Genomic DNA, 14,126 nt, shown 5'->3' with positions numbered 1-14,126 from the left:
CCGAATACAAACATGCTAAAAGTATATGTAAATACAGCTGCAAGCGGTGATGAAGGGCCCGAGCTCCTCCGGTATACCAAATCTGGCATGAATCCAACAAAGTGCCTCAGAGGAGAACGTCAAAATGTAACACATGTCAAAAGGCCCAAAAGCAAAAATAACTCACTTCCTGTCGAGTTTGATTAATACAATATACATGACAATTTTGTTCATCTTGGGGCACCCAACACACCTACCAAATTTGACACGGATAGGTGAAACTATATACTGGGCAAAAGTCTCAATGACGTGGGGGTGCTACAGAGTCCTCCAGACACACCCGGGGCCAAGCCTCTATCCCTGAGTAGCGGTGGCCAGGATTGATGGGTGTACCAAATTTCATGAGTTTTCGCCCATGGGAACGAGCTCAAAAATGGCCAAGTCTTGAAGAGAAATAATAATAATAATAATAACTAGAAAAGCACTCGGAGAGCACAGACCTCCGCCAAGAATCCTCTAAAAAAATCCGGGATCCAGAAGGTGATCCGGATCACCGCCAAAATTTAATGGATTGTTACTTGTGCCCAGTCACACCTCCAGAAAAAATTTCAGAGCAATCCGTTCATAACTTTTTCCGTAATGTTGCTAACAGACAAACCAACAAACAAACAAACCAACGCTACCGAAAACATAACCTCCTTGGTGGAGGTAATAATAATAAGCTGAATATAATAAGAATCCTTAGGAAAACAATAGGGCCTTGCACCTCGGTGCAGTGCCCTCTGGTGGACACCAGAGGTCGGGCACCTCCAGTGCTCGGGCCCTAATTAATTTAGTCATTGGCTGTCCATTGCTAGCGATGATGACTGCTTCATTAGGATGCGCAGAAATGCAGGTGGGCTGTGAGACCCACACCAGAGCGACAGAGTCGTCCGCAGCGGTGGCACGAATGGCTTGGCTGAACTGCCATGGAATGTCTGGCTTTGTAAGTCCTCATATACTCCCTTTGACACTTGTCTTCAATTGTGGACACTGTGCTTTTCACTATGCTTTGTCATGTTGCTCTATCTGAGGCATCCCTTTCCCACATCTGATTGATAATTCTGGCATTCTTCATGTTCCTCTTCAAGACATTTTTGTACCTCAGTTTCTGTCCTCCTTGTCTCCTCTTTCTGAGGCTCAGTTCTCCGTAGAAAATGGCTTTGGGTAGTTGCGTGTCAGGCATGCGCCAGATGTGTCCAGCCCAATGAAATTGGGAGGCTGTGATCAGGGCTTCCATGCTTACTCTATTGGCTTGCCTGAAGACTTCTACATCGGGGACCTTGTCTTGCCATCTTATTTTGAGGATTTGATGCAGGTGTCAGAGTTGTAGCCTGATCGGTTTCTTGAAATGTTTACGGTAGAGCGTCATGCATCCGGTGGCATAAAGCAGAGATGGTAAGACTGTGGCATTGTATATTTTCAACTTGGTGGTTCTCTTGATGTCATGGTGAGATCATAGTTGCTTTTGTAATGCACTGAAGGCTTTGGTGGCAGCTTGAATCTGGTGGTCTACCTCCAAGTCTGATGAGTTTGTGTTGGTAACTGCACTGCCTAAGTAGATGAAACTCTCAGAACTCTTAAGAGGCGTTCCATTGACCAAAACAATGTTGTTTGACCTTGCCTGTGGCTTAGGTGAGGGTTGGTACAGGAGTTCTGTTTTTGTGGTACTGATTTTCAATCCAAAGAGGGTTGCAGGTGTGGCAAAGCAATCAACTATGGTATTTCCTGCATGTCATCCAAATCTGTTGCTACAAATGCAGAGTTGTCTGTGTACATCAGTTCTCGCACGCAAATTTGCCGAGTTTTGGTTGAGGACTTGAGTCGGGCAAGATTGAAGAGTTTGCCTTCCTATCGAGTTCTGATGTAGAGTCCTTTATCTAGGTTAGTGCCCATAATCTCTTGGACTGCTGTAAGGTAGAGTATAAACAATGTCAGGGCAAGAACGCATCCATGTTTGACAGGAAAAGCTTCACTAATGTCTCGTCCGATTGAAACCTTCCCAGAAATGTTCTCATGGAAGAACTTAATGAGCCATATCGTTTTTTCTGGGCATCCATACACTTCTCCTATCCTCCAAAGCATCTCTTGGTCAACGGTGTCAAAGGCCTTTGAGAAGTCTACAAAAACCACGTACAGAGTTTGACAATGCTCAATGGCTTTCTCTTGGAGTTATCTCAAGGTAAAGATCATATCTGAGGTAGATCTGCCCGTCCTGAAACCGCACTGACTTTCTAGAAGTACATTTTCTGAGATATTTTTAATTCGGGGCGGCACGGTGGTATAGTGGTTAGCGCTGTCGCCTCACAGCAAGAAGGTCCTGGGTTCGAGCCCCGGGGCCGGCGAGGGCCTTTCTGCGCGGAGTTTGCATGTTCTCCCCGTGTCTGCGTGGGTTTCCTCCGGGTGCTCCGGTTTCCCCCACAGTCCAAAGACATGCAGGTTAGGTTAACTGGGGACTCTAAATTGACCGTAGGTGTGAATGTGAGTGTGAATGGTTGTCTGTGTCTATCTGTCAGCCCTGTGATGACCTGGCGACTTGTCCAGGGTGTACCCCGCCTTTCGCCCGTAGTCAGCTGGGATAGGCTCCAGCTTGCCTGCGACCCTGTAGAAGGATAAAGCGGCTAGAGATAATGAATGAATGAATGAATGAATTTTTAATTCGGTGTAGAACTACCTTGGCCAGAATCTTGTCTGCAATGAAAAGCAGAGATACTGTATGCCATGGTGGTTTCCAAATTTGCACCTTTCTCCTTTCTTTTTGTAGATGGTCACAATTAGTGTATCTTTGAAGTCTTGGGGAAGACACATGTTCTCCCAACATGCATTGTACAGTTTTAAGAGTGCAGCTGTTAGGCTGGGATGCTGTCTTGGCTGGGTGCTTTGCCACATCTAGTATCCTTGAGTGCTTTCTCAAGCTCATCTGATGTGATGGGTTCACACAGATCTACTCTTGTTGGTCTCCTCTCAAGCCAGCAACATGCCTCAGGATCAGCTGACCCTTACTGGTTTACTGTAGGAGATTGGAGAAATGCTCCTTCCTTCTTTTTATGTCTTCCAGATTTGTGTGGAGTATACTTCCATCAGCACTTTTCACTGGTGCCACTACATTGCTTCTTGGTCCATAGAGAGTCTTCAGTCCAGTGAATAATCCATGGTAGTCCTTCCTGTCTGCCAGTTCCTGTAGTTCCTCAGCTTTCTTGCACCACCATCTTTCTTTCATGGCTCTGATTTCTTGTTGCAATTAATTAATTTAGTGGCAAATTAAAGGGGAAAAATCTTACATAAACTGTGTTGGCCTATCACAAGCCACCAGAGCAGCTTTAATACACTGGCATTAATTCTACAAATCTCTGAAGAGATGATCATTTTTCCAAAAGATATTCATTCAGCTGGTGTTTTGATGATGGTGGAGCAGATGACTGTCTAACACACTGAAATCAGGAGTGTTCAATTTCGGTTGAGATCTGGTGAATGTGAAGACCATAGCGTATGATGTGCATTATTTTCATCTTCATCAAAGCATTCAGTGAGCCCTGGCAGAAACCACTCCCATCAGGATAGAAATGTTTCATCCTGATAACTTTCTTTCCTCTAAGGAGACAAGTGGATCCCAAACCATGGCAGCAAAATAAACAGAGTCTCCAGTTTTCCACTTTATTTGTCACCATGTGTATATTTCACTTGGGAAAGAGAATATTGTACAGCTGTTAACTGACTTAAGGCAACAGTTTTTAAAGCAACTCCAGAACATACTGACCTGCACAGTTTGATGTTTTTCTTCTCCCAACACACATGGTCCAAGCTTGCACAGCTTGATAATAAGCAAATCAGGTGCGTCAGCCACAGCAAACTTCACACCAAAACAGTCTGATGCGCGCGTGACTCAGAGGTCAGCTGTATGCATGCACCTACATTTGAACACACACAAATGTAAAGAGAGAGGCTGTAATCAGGAAAGGCGTTTCAGCATGTACAGTCTGGCTTATAAGGAACATTAGGCGATAACATCCTGAAGATTCAGCTCTTTGAAGGTGAGACGGCTCTTGTCGCAAATACGACTCTTAAATTACTCACACCGTCACTTTGATCTCACATAGCAACTGCTCCTGCCCTTGTGTGTGTGTGTGTGTGTGTGTGTGTGTGTGTGTGTGTGTACCGGGGCTCTCTGAGATTTTAGAGAAACTGTTGCTAAGTGGATGTCTCACCCTCTATGCACCAGAAATGTATGTGTGTGTTTACCAAAGACTGCACAAGGAACTGCAGATATTTTTCATTGCTTTGGATGGAGGCCTAAGTTGTCCATGTCATCCCTTTCTTGCGTGCCCACACACACACACACACACACACACACACAGGTCTGGAAAAAAAATGCCCCGAGACATCTTGGTGGGAGTTTAACTGTCATCATGTGAGCCACAGATGTCTCCCTGTGTATTCTCCTCAGTGCTTGGAGGCTCTCAGACTGAGTCTTCGGTTTCCATTAGTGTGGCTACTCTACACTCTGTAGAGTCTGGTGTGAACACCACGACAACTTCTTATCCGTCACGTCCACCCTCAAACATCTAATATAGAACTTAACACACAGTAATGTTAGCTCTGTTAAAATGCCATGCTTACTGTCGTGGACAGCATCCAAATGACTATAGACATTGCTTGAGCATATACAGTAGCAGTCAAAAGTTTGGACACACCTTCTAATTCAATGGTTTTTCTTTATTTTTATCCATGAAAAGACACTTTATGTCATAAAGTAATGATAGATGTCATTTCTCTTGACTTATTTGAGCGATTCTTGACATAATATGGATTACTACAGTTGTGGAATAGGGCTGTGAAGGAATGAGAGCGGGTGGGTGGAGCACAGAAGTACGGCAGGCCAGAACTGAGTTCCAAAAACTCTTTATTTGCACTTTTCAGTGACTACTTTTCACTCTCCCAGCCACACACGCACGCACATGCACAAGTCGTCTGGTTGGGGAGAGAGCTCCCTTCCTCTGCTCTCTCTCTCCTTTTATAGGGCGCGGTCACTGGGGAAGACACACAAACACAGGTTAACTACCATCAGGTGTAGTGATTCTGCCACTTACCTTCCCTGACTCCGCCCTCCATTCACAGACCGATGCTTGACCACGCCCCCGCTGCCACATACCCCCACCGCCCGACTCAGGCCGGGGAGCCGTCTGGCCTGCAGCCGACCCCCCCCTTGACAGGAGAGGAAATCCGCCACGACCATCTGCGCCCCCGGCCTGTGGATCACCTTGAACTTAAACGGCTGGAGTGCCAGATACCAACGGATGATCCACGCGTTGGCATCCTTCATGCGGTGGAGCCACTGGAGGGGCGCGTGGTCCGAACAGAGGGTGAAAGGGCATCCCAGTAGGTAGTAGTGGAGGGCGAGGATCGCCCACTTGATGGCAAGGCACTCCTTCTCTATAGTGCTGTAGCGGCCCTCACGCACCAACAGCTTCCTGCTGATGTACAGCATGGGGCGATCCTCCCCCTCCACCTCCTGGGACAGAACAGCCCCCAGCCCCCTGTCCGACACGTCCGTCTGCAAAACAAAGGGGAGAGAAAAGTCAGGGGAGTGTAACAGTGGCCCTCCACACAGTGCAGCCTTTACCTCAGAGAAAGCCCGCTGGCATTGCTCCGTCCACTGGACCGGATCTGGTGCCCCCTTTTTAGTGAGATCAGTCAGCGGGCTGGTGATGTCCGAATAATTAGGTATAAACCTACGATAGTAGCCAGCCAGCCCCAGGAACTGTCTCACCCCCTTTTTGGTCTTGGGCCTTGGGCAGGCCGCAATCGCTGCTGTCTTATTAATTTGGGGACGCACCTGCCCATTGCCCAATTGGAAGCCCAGATACTGTACTTCCACCCGCCCAATCGCACACTTCTTCGGGTTGGCTGTGAGACCCGCTCACCTCAGCTACCTAAGGACGGCCCTTAGGTCTTGAAAATGCCGCGGCCAGTCATTACTATAGATTATAATATCGTCCAGATATGCGGCTGCATAGGTGGCGTGGGGGCGGAGGACCCTATCCATAAGCCGCTGGAATGTAGCGGGCGCCCCAAACAGTCCAAAAGGAAGTGTGACAAACTGGTGTAAGCCAAACGGTGTGGAAAAGGCCGTTTTCTATCAGGATAATGGAGTCAAGGGGATCTGCCAATATCCCTTTGTCAAATCCAGTGTCGAATAAAAACGAGCCGTACCTAGTCAATCAAGCAACTCGTCAATACGAGGCATTGGGTATGCATCGAATTTAGACACCGTGTTGACTTTTCTATAGTCCACACAGAACCGGACCGACCCGTCGGCCTTGGGAACCAAGACCACCGGGTTGCTCTAGTCACTGTGGGACTCCTCAACAATACCCATTTCGAGCATGGCCTTGAGTTCTTCCCGAACCACCTTTTTCTTCTGTTCGGGCAGCCTGTAAGGGCGGCTGTGCACTACCACCCCCAGGGGCATCTCAATGTGCTGTTCTATGATGCGGGTGCGACCGGGCAGGGGAGAGAACACGTCTGAAAATTTGGCTTGCAACTGGGCAACCTCCGTGAGTTGGGTTGAGGAGAGGTGGTCTCCACAGGGGACCGGAGTGGTAAGCGATGCCAAAGTTCACCTTTGAACCTCCAGCCCCAGCTCCGCCTTCTCTGGAACCAACGACACCAACGCCACGGGGACCTCCTCGTTCCAAAGTTTTAACAGATTGAGGTAGTAAATCTGTAATGCCCCGCCCCTGTCCATTCGCCTCACCTCATAGTCAACGCCACCGACTCGCCGTGTGACCTCAAAGGGTCCTTGCCACTTGGCGATCAATTTGGAGCTCGACGTGGGCAACAGCACGAGCACTTTATCTCCCGGTGCGAACTCCCTAAGGTGCATGCCCCTGTCGTACAGGCGGATTTGCCATTCTTGGGCCTGCTGCAAATTCTCCTGGGTTAGATGTGTGAGTGTGTGGAGTTTTGCACGCAGGTCGATAACATATTGAATTTCATTTTTGCTTGTTGAAGGTCCCTCCTCCCAATTTTCCTGCAGCACATCTAGGATGCCACGCGGCTTATGCCCATATAATAATTAGAATGGGGAGAACCCCATGGAGGCTTATGGGACCTCTCGCACTGCGAATAGCAGGGGCTCGAGCCATTTATCCCAGTTACGTGTATCCTCGCTTACAAATTTTTTAATTATGGTTTTGAGGGTGCGATTAAACCGTTCAACTAAGCCATCCGTTTGTGGGTGATAAACGCTGGTGCGGATCGGCTTAATTCCCAGTAACCCATACAGTTCGTGCAGTGTGCGTGACATAAATGTAGTGCCTTGATCAGTCAGAATCTCTTTGGGGATTCCAACTCAGGAGATGACATGGAAGAGTGCTTCCGCAATACTACGTGCTGAGATATTGCGAAGCGGCACTGCTTCCGGATATCGCGTTGCATAGTCCACCAGAATTAAAATAAAGCGATATCCTCGTGTTGACTGCTCTAATGGCCCAATGAGATCCATCCCAATTCTTTTGAACGGGGTCTCGATTAATGGCAGAGGGCGCAAAGGCGCTTTTGGAATGGCCACTGGATTTACTAACTGGATACTGGATTTACCCCTTGGATACTCACCGGTATGCGATACTCTCCGGCCCAATCAAGGGCGGTCCCTGGCGCGTCGGGGATCCAGAGCACCGTGCCCACCTCCATTGCCAAGCACTGATGCTGGAGGTGCCCCGGCTCCCCGCAGCGCCAGCAAACCAGCCCGGGCTCTCCCTCTGAATCGGCGTTCTGGAGCTCACTCACCTGGGGGGGGGGGGAGACAGACATGGAAGTGGGAAACAGGAGGGCACCACGGGTGCGGCGGGCCAGCTGGGGTGGAGCCAGCCCCTGCCTCCACGGTGGGGGAACGGGGGGAGGACGAGGAACAGAAGGGGAGGGGGAGAGAGAGAGAGGAGAGGGGAGAAGAGGAGACATGCTGTCCTGCCGTTGGAACAGCCACCAAATGGTCCTCCGCCAGCTCGATGGCCTGATCCAGCGACGCTGGGCGATGGCACTGGACCCACTCCGCGGTTCCTTCGAGAAGTCGGGCAATGAACTGTTTCAGTCCCACCAGATCGACGATTCCCTCAGCGTCACGGTTGTCAGCCATCAGCCACCGCCGGCAGGCATCCTGGAGTTGCTGGCCAAACGTGAACGGCCGGCCGACCTCCTCTAGGTGTAGAGCGCAGAAGCGCTGTCATTGTTGTTCCGGGGTATGCCCCACACGCTGGAGGATGGCCCGGCGGAGGTCTGCGTAGACCAGCTGGCTGTCACCGGAGAGCTGTAGCACTGTTAGCAGGGGGAGGAGGCGCACCATGCGCTGTTCCACCGGCCAGCCCCAGGCCTCTGCTGCCTGCTCAAAGAGCGTGAGGAAGGCATCGGGGTCATCGTGCGGGCCCATCTTTGTTAGGGTGAGGTGGGGAGGGCCCGCAGCGGTGGAGGTGGTGGACCCCGCCGACACGAGGAGGTGCCGGAACGCCTGACGATCTTCCTGCTGCGCCAGCACCAGGGCCTCGAACCTTTGCTCCTGCTCCTTCTGGAGGGCGACCAGCGCCTGGTGCTGGCTCTGTTGGGCCGTGGCGAGGGCATGGATCAGGTCCTTGAAGGGGGAGGACTCCATGGGGCTGTTCTCCTCTGTGCTCCGATCCCAGGTTTCGGCACCACTGTAGGAATGAGAGCGGGTGGGTGGAGCACAGAAGTACGGCAGGCCAGAACTGAGTTCCAAAAACTCTTTATTTGCACTTTTCAGTGACTACTTTTCACTCTCCCAGCCACACACGCACGCACATGCACAAGTCGCCTGGTTGGGGAGAGAGCTCCCTTCCTCTGCTCTCTCTCTCCTTTTATAGGGCGCGGTCACTGGGGAAGACACACAAACACAGGTTAACTACCATCAGGTGTAGTGATTCTGTCACTTACTTTCCCTGACTCCACACTCCGTTCACAGACCGACGCTTGACCACGCCCCCGCTGCCACAGGCTGTTTACTGTATTTTTTAATTTATTATATCCCTCATCAAAAATTTCCGTGCAGAGATTGGCCAAGGATGGCTCACGTGACATAAAATAATTCCACCACTGATTAAGCAGTGGATCTCATGATGCCAAAAAAAAAAAAAAAATTATAGACATGGTACAAGTCACTCATGGTATATCTTGGATATACCATGAACTGATGTCACAATTTCAAACTTTATGGCCAACTCAAGTCACAGCTGTGGCTCTGTGAGCATTTCTGTGTGTGTAGATCTAGGCATCATTATTATGCCTAGTCAGGCAGTCGATAGCATGGTACAGTGCACATGTGCAGGTCAAAGGTCGCTCTGATGTAAACAACAAACATGGTTGCCTCCAGTGAGTTTATGCCAAGATTCAATCTTAACGCTTTTAGTTTGGAATTTTTTGATAAGGGATATTTACCAGTTATTCCACGAAATTGAATCGTATGTGAGCTGATAGCCAACGAGCTGTGTAGTGCTAAGTTGACTAGAAGCCATGTATGACGAGATTGAATGGAATAATTGTTTTATTCTATCCACATTCACTGGATTTTGAGAAACAAAGCATTCTTGTTTTTATTTTTTGCAAATTTGATAAATAAAATCTTTCTACAAAACATCTGACAAAATCATTTCAGCTTAGAATGTAAACAACAAACTGGCAAAATGACAGTAGAAATTTGTGAAAAATGTGATAATAATAATTCTCGAAAAATAAAAAAAAGATATGTATTTTTTTGGGTTTTGTTTTCAAGTAGACTTTTTATTTCATCCTTGGTTGGTTCAGCAACATGCTCCCTCCCGCCATTTTGTTTTTCTCTACTCACGGTATATGAGCTGATAGCCTTGTAGTAGAGTAGCCAATCAGAGCATGCGATTGCTTATATCCAGTGAATATGGATAGAATAAAAATCAAATATACCATGCACTGAGAGACATCGGTAATTATGGGTTCTCTTCAGTGCTGCGTCCCTCACAAAACAGCATTATACCAGTCACCTCAGAGAATCCATAATTTCAACCGGAACCTCTCGGTGCATGGCATATTACAGAGGTGCTTGAAAGTTTGTGAACCCTTTAGAATTTTCTATATTTCTGCATAAATATGACCTAAAACATCATCAGATTTTCACACAAGTCCTAAAAGTAGATAAAGAGAACCCAGTTAAACAAATGAGACAAAAATATTATACTTGGTCATTTATTTATTGAGGAAAATGGTCCAATATTACATATCTGTGAGTGGCAAAAGTATGTGAACCTCTAGGATTAGCAGTTAATTTGAAGGTGAAATTAGAGTCAGGTGTTTTCAATCAATGGGATGACAATCAGGTGTGAGTGGGCACCCTGTTTTATTTAAAGAACAGGGATCTATCAAAGTCTGATCTTCACAACACATGTTTGTGGAAGTGTATCATGGCACGAACAAAGGAGATTTCTGAGGACCTCAGAAAAAGCGTTGTTGATGCTCATCAGGCTGGAAAAGGTTACAAAACCATCTCTAAAGAGTTTGGACTCCACCAATCCACAGTCAGACAGATTGTGTGCAAATGGAAGAAATTCAAGACCATTGTTACCCTCCCCAAGAGTGGTTGACCAACAAAGATCACTCCAAGAGCGAGGCGTGTAATAGTCGGCAAGGTCACAGAGGACCCCAGGGTAACTTCTAAGCAACTTTAGGTCTCTCTCACATTGGCTAATGTTAACGTTCATAAGTCCACCATCAGGAGAACCCTGAACAACAATGGTGTGCATGGCAGGGTTGCAAGGAGAAAGCCACTGCTCTCCAAAAAGAACATTGCTGCTCATCTGCAGTTTGCTAAAGATCATGTGGACAAGCCAGAAGGCTATTGGAAAAATGTTTTGTGGACAGATGAGACCAAAATAGAACTTTTTGGTTTAAATGAGAAGCGTTATGTTTGGAGAAAAGAAAACACTGCATTCCAGCATAAGAACCTTATCCCATCTGTGAAACATGGTGGTGGTAGTATCATGGTTTGGGCCTGTTTTGCTGCATCTGGGCCAGGATGGCTTGCCATCATTGATGGAACAATGAATTCTGAATTATACCAGTGAATTCAAAAGGAAAATGTCAGGACATCTGTCCATGAACTGAATCTCAAGAGAAGGTGGGTCATGCAGCAAGACAACGACCCTAAGCACACAAGTTGTTCTACCAAAGAATGGCTAAAGAAGAATAAAGTTAATGTTTTGGAATGGCCAAGTCAAAGTCCTGACCTTAATCCAATCGAAATGTTGTGGAAGGACCTGAAGTGACCAGTTCATGCGAGGAAACCCACCAACATACCAGAGTTGAAGCTGTTCTGTATGGAGGAATGGGCTAAAATTCACAGATATGTAATATTGGATCATTTTCCTCAAAAAATAAATTACCAAGTATAATATTTTTGTCTCATTTGTTTAACTGGGTTCTCTTTATCTACTTTTAAGACTTGTGTGAAAATCTGATGATGTTTTAGGTCATATTTATACAAAAATATAGAAAATTCTAAAGGATTCACAAACTTTCAAGCACCACTGTAACTATAAGGCTTACTTGAGCAAGTGTGTTTATCACCAGCTAGTAATTTTAATTTCGAATTATTTCTGGATGTTATGGTAAAAGATACTTTTGGTTTTCTGTCAGGTTATTCAGATGACCTCAGAACATTTTTGCATAACATTTCCAAGTGCTCCTACAACATTTCCATGGTGCTAGTTTTTGTCTAACTGAGAAGGCCATGTACGCAAACCACCTCATTTTCATAATTGCATTGCTTTTGAAACACTTCAGCCCTACCATTTAAAAAGCTGCCAAATATATTTACTTAAGGTGCTGAAAATGTTTTCTGTTATCTGGGTATCTGTTTGCTTATTATTGCTGGGATGTGTTAGTGGTGTGTGAAAGCATGAGGCAGGCATCTGGTGGTGGAGGGTTTCATGTTAGTCCCGTGTTAGCAGCCGTATGTCAGCTTGTTAAATGAGATTACAGAACACTAGCCGTGTGGCTGAGAGGAAACATGAGCCTGAAACAGTGATGAGCTACCGATTGATGTCTGGATAATATAAAACTACCATCTAAACACTTACACATGATAAAACAGTCTTCCAAGTAGCTGAAATAAAAAGTGTCGTGTTACTCACATTTGGCAAGTACGTTTAAATACAAGTCATACTCTCCTGCCAGATCCAGATGGAGAAAATTGTAGGAGTGAATGTGACATGATTATTTGCAACACAGGGTCTCAATAAACTTTGCTAACAACCAGAGAAGACAAGCATGGATCTGTTCATCATCTGTGGTAAATTTAAACATAAAATTTTAAGCTACTGCCACAAAGGAAGTCAGCGGTCACATTCGTGTGTCCAAATGCAGCACAATCTCTTATCTTAGTAAATGGAAATAAATTCAAAATTCATTCAAAACCATTCTATTAAAGCAGAAGGGAGGCCTGTGAAAAAAATCATGAAAATATTAGATACATTTGCTTTCAGTGCACAAACATCTAATCAGCCATGTGATTAATTCCTGATTTGATTACCTCATCTCTAAACTCTGACCCTCCATGTCTGGAATTGATGACCTCTAGTTTCAGAACCTCTCCCACATAACATAAATAGACAAGTCTTATTTTCCTAATGAGACCAGCAGAGGCTATATCTGTCCATGCCCTCTTGCACCAAGGATAGAATAACAGAACGTGTGGCGAAAGGGTGCAGCCAAATGGAGTTCAAGCACGGAAAGTTCGGCGAGAGCGCACGGCATGCTTGACCTCAGCTTTCCACTGGACTCGGGGGGGCTGTTATGGTGTGGCTGAGGTGTTGTCCAAGACCACGCAGGAGGAGGACAAATATCTGCTGTGTCCAAAACCACACACTTCTTTCCCATCTTCATACCTCCTTGCTCCTCCTTTCACACAAAGCTCTTCTTCAGCAGGTTTCTATGAATAGACTTTTTGTAACGAAAATGATTTGTATTCTCTGTTAGGAACACATGCAAATCTACAACCCCAATTCCAAAAAAGTTGGGACACTGTGTAAAACATAAATAAAAACAGAATGTGATAATTTGCAAATCATGCAAACCCTATATTTCATTGAAAATAGTACAACCCCGATTCCAAAAAAGTTGGGACAAAGTACAAATTGTAAATAAAAATGGAATGCAATGATGTGGAAGTTTCAAAATTCCATATTTTATTCAGAATAGAACATAGATGACATATCAAATGTTTAAACTGAGAAAATATATCATTTAAAAAGAAAAAATTAGGTGGTTTTAAATTTCATGACAACAACACATCTCAAAAAAGTTGGGACAAGGCCATGTTTACCACTGTGAGACATCCCCTTTTCTCTTTACAACAGTCTGTAAACATCTGGGGACTGAGGAGACAAGTTGCTCAAGTTTAGGGATAGGAATGTTAACCCATTCTTGTCTAATGTAGGATTCTAGTTGCTCAACTGTCTTAGGTCTTTTTTGTCGTATCTTCCATTTTATGATGCGCCAAATATTTTCTATGGGTGAAAGATCTGGACTGCAGGCTGGCCAGTTCAGTACCCGGACCCTTCTTCTATGCAGCCATGATGCTGTACTGTAATTGATGCAGTATGTGGTTTGGCATTGTCATGTTGGAAAATGCAAGGTCTTCCCTGAAAGAGACGTCGTCTGGATGGGAGCATATGTTGCTCTAGAACCTGGATATACCTTTCAGCACTGATGGTGTCTTTCCAGATGTTTAAGCTGTCCATGCCACATGCACTAATGCAACCCCATACCATCAGAGATGCAGGCTTCTGAACTGAGCGCTGATAACAACTTGGGTCGTCCTTCTCCTCTTTAGTCCGAATGACACGGCGTCCCTGATTTCCATAAAGAACTTCAAATTTTGATTCGTTTTAGCTGGCAACGGCGGATGGCACGGTGAATTGTGTTCACAGATAATGTTCTCTGGAAATATTCCTGAGCCCATTTTGTGATTTCTAATATAGAAGCATGCCTGTATGTGATGCAGTGCCGTCTAAGGGCCCGAAGATCACGGGCACCCAGTATGGTTTTCCGGCCTTGACCCTTACGCACAGAGA

The sequence above is a fragment of the Neoarius graeffei genome, chromosome 6, assembly GCF_027579695.1.
Source record: "Neoarius graeffei isolate fNeoGra1 chromosome 6, fNeoGra1.pri, whole genome shotgun sequence".
Lineage (NCBI taxonomy): Eukaryota > Metazoa > Chordata > Actinopteri > Siluriformes > Ariidae > Neoarius > Neoarius graeffei.
This window is presented reverse-complemented; position numbering follows the sequence as displayed.